This window comes from Capsicum annuum, chromosome 11 (genome assembly GCF_002878395.1).
Source record: "Capsicum annuum cultivar UCD-10X-F1 chromosome 11, UCD10Xv1.1, whole genome shotgun sequence".
In the NCBI taxonomy this organism is placed as follows: Eukaryota; Viridiplantae; Streptophyta; class Magnoliopsida; order Solanales; family Solanaceae; genus Capsicum; species Capsicum annuum.
In genome coordinates, this window is record NC_061121.1 from 147,536,452 (window position 1) to 147,539,794 (window position 3,343).

Here is a 3,343-nt window from a genome sequence, read left to right on the forward strand (position 1 = left end):
CATAAGTTGTGGTCAGTCCTTATGAATCATGATCTTCACTCGTCACCACTAGGACCTCTTTTATCAATCTTCAGGATTATAGGCTACTGTTCTCATTACAGTTGTTCAACATGACCTGTAGTCACTTTTTACGAGTCATGGTCAGTTTACACTTAACTTCTTTAGCTCAACTTCTACAACTATAAACCTCATGTGTCTAGCTATGAGTCGTAAGGTGACTTAAGGAACAGTAGCCTGACCAGTACTTTAACCTTTCTGAGCCTTTTCTGCCTTTGTTAGTTAAACACCACTTTTGACCTAATTTACCTGTAATACATATCAAAAACACATCATATTCGACAAAATGACCTAAGTCAATGCATATTTTCACCATTTTAAGCATTGAATGTTCCATGAAACCATGACATATCATCTGCCACCACGCCTCAAATGTTCAACCTTGAATTGCAGATAAAACATACACTTAGCAAAGAAATCTCCACTTCTCTCTTCATATTATTCCACTAGTAGATTTCCTTCAAGTCATTATACATCTAAGTTGAACCCAGACGAACGATATATCTGGACATATGAGCTTTGGTTAAAATCCTTTTCCACAGCCCATCTATATCAGGAACACATAACCTTCCTCGATACCTTAAGATGACATCTCACTCAAACTCGAATGTCATAACCTTTTACTAGCCCACATCATCCTTAATTTGTAAAAGTATGGGATCAAAAGCAAGTTTCTCTTTCACCAGCACCAAGATATTATTTTATCACTTCCTGAACAATCACTCATACACCTTCAGAGTCTAAGAGATGAACACCCAAGTTTTCCAGCCTGTGAATATCCTTCACCAACTCTTTTTTCTCCTCATCAATGTGAGATAGGCTCCCTATAGACACTTGCTAAGAGCATCAGCAACAACATTAGATTTACCTAGATGGTAGTAAAGGCTCATGTCATAATCCTTAAGTAGCTCAAGCCACTGCCTCTGTCTGAGATTTAACTACTTTTGCGTAAATGCATACTGCAAGATCTTATGGTTTGAAAAATATCCACATGCACCCTATAAAGGTAATGGTGCCAAATCATCAAGGCAAAGACCACAGCCACAAACTCAAGATTGTGAGTTAGATAATTCATTTCGTGAACCTTAGGCTAACTGGAAGAATAGGTTATAAACTTACTATCCTGCATTAACACACAACCCAGTCCCACTTGGGATGCATCATAATACATAACAAACCCATCAATACCCACGGGCAGGGTCAGAACTAGCGTAGAAGTCAACTTATCCTTCATATTCTCAAAACTACCCTCGCACGAATCGGACCACAAAATCTTAACCTTTTTCTAAGTTAACTTCGTCAACGAAGCAGCAATGTATGAGAAATTGTCCACAAACCTCCTATAATACACAGCCAAGCCCAAGAAGCTCTGAATGTCGGTTGGAGACATGGGCCTAGGCCATTTCTTAACTGCTTCAACTTTCTATGGTTCCACCTTGATCCCTCACATATACAAAATTCGCACTTAGAAAATTCCCCTTAAGCATTCTGGTCCTTAAGAGTCTGCAACATAATTCGGTGGTGACTGGCATGATCCTCCTCACTTTTGGAGTACACCAAGATATCATCAATGAAGACTATAACAAACAAATTCAGAAACTGTCTGAATACTCGATTCATAAGATCTATGAAAGCATCTAGTGCATTAGTCAACCCAAATGACATAACCAAAAACTCATAATGGCCATACCGAGTTTGGAAAGCAGTTTGGGTATGTCAACCTCCCTAATTTTCAACTAATCATTATCTGAACAAAGATCAATCTTAGAGAAACACCTAGCACCCTGAAGTTGATCAAATAAGTCATCAATCCTAGGAAAAAGATACTTATTCTTCAGTGTGACCTTTTTCGACTGACGATAGTCTATTTACATCCAAAGAGACCCATCTCTCTTTCACACAAAATCACTGATCAGCCTATGGAGAAATACTGGGATGCATGAACCCTTTATCAAGAAGATCTTTCAATTGATCCTTAAGTCCTTTAGTTCAACCAAAGCCATTCTATAAGGAGGAATAGAAATAGGATGGGTATCTGATAGAAGATCAATCCCAAAATCTATTTATCTATAAAGGGAATTCTAAAAGGATCATCAAGAAAAAATTTATAAAGCTTACTAACCACAGGGACAGATTGCAAAGAAGGACCTTCAGAGTTAAAATCGTTAACCAGAACTAGATGATGCAGACACCCCTTGGAAATCAGCTTCTGAGCTCTAAGATAAGAGATAAATGTTCCTTTGGTTACTAAGGAACTCCCCTCCCATACAATCACCGATTCATTAGGAAAATGGAAACTGACCTTTCGGGTCCTACAATCTAGCGAAGCATAGCATGAATGAAGCCAATTCATCCACAAGATTACATCAAAATCTAGCATATCCAGTTCTATCAAATCCACCAATGTCTCTTTATGAAAGATATACACCACATAGCCCATATAGATTTTTCTAGCAACAATGGAATAACCCATCAAAGGGGTCAGAAATATTTTTAGGACCAAAGCTAAAGTATAAATCCATATAAGGAGTCACATAAGATAGGGTAGAACCTAGATCAAGAACGTAATAAATATCACAAGAAAAGATTTGTAACATACCAGTGATAATACCTAGGATGCCTCAGATTCCTGATGAGTAGCAAGAGCGTAAAGATAATTCAGGTCAGTGCCGGTACCTGAAGAACGACCTAACGTGCAGGAGCTGAAAAAGTGGCAATCAAAACCTTATTAGTCCCAGTGGCACCTTTAGCCATAAAACGATTTTGCTACATATGACCAGGCTAACCATAGTTAAAACACAAGTTCCTCCCCTCCTCAAAATAACTATAGTGAAGCTGCCCATAAAAGTGGAAAGGAGGATAAAGTAGGGTTAACTGAGCTCCACTAGCCTGAGACTGGGCACCCTATGCCTTAGGACTAGGGTTGGGCATATTTTGGTTCAAACAAAAAAAAATGAAAAACTGAACCAAAATTTAATTTTAGTTTTGGTTTTTCAATTTTTTGGATCGGTTTCAGTTTTAAATCTGAGAATTTTGGTTAGACGGTTCGGTATTTGGTTTTTCCAAAAAAAATTAGTTAAACCAGAAAATCAAAATTATAGAAATAATATATATATATATTTTATTATATATATAAATTTTATAAATAATATATATATATATATACATATAAATTATATATATATACTTTATTATATATATTCAGTATAATTATAATATATAATAAGTAACCCAACCCACCAAACGTCTTACGAGTTATGTCCTTAACCCTAACTTATTTCAACAC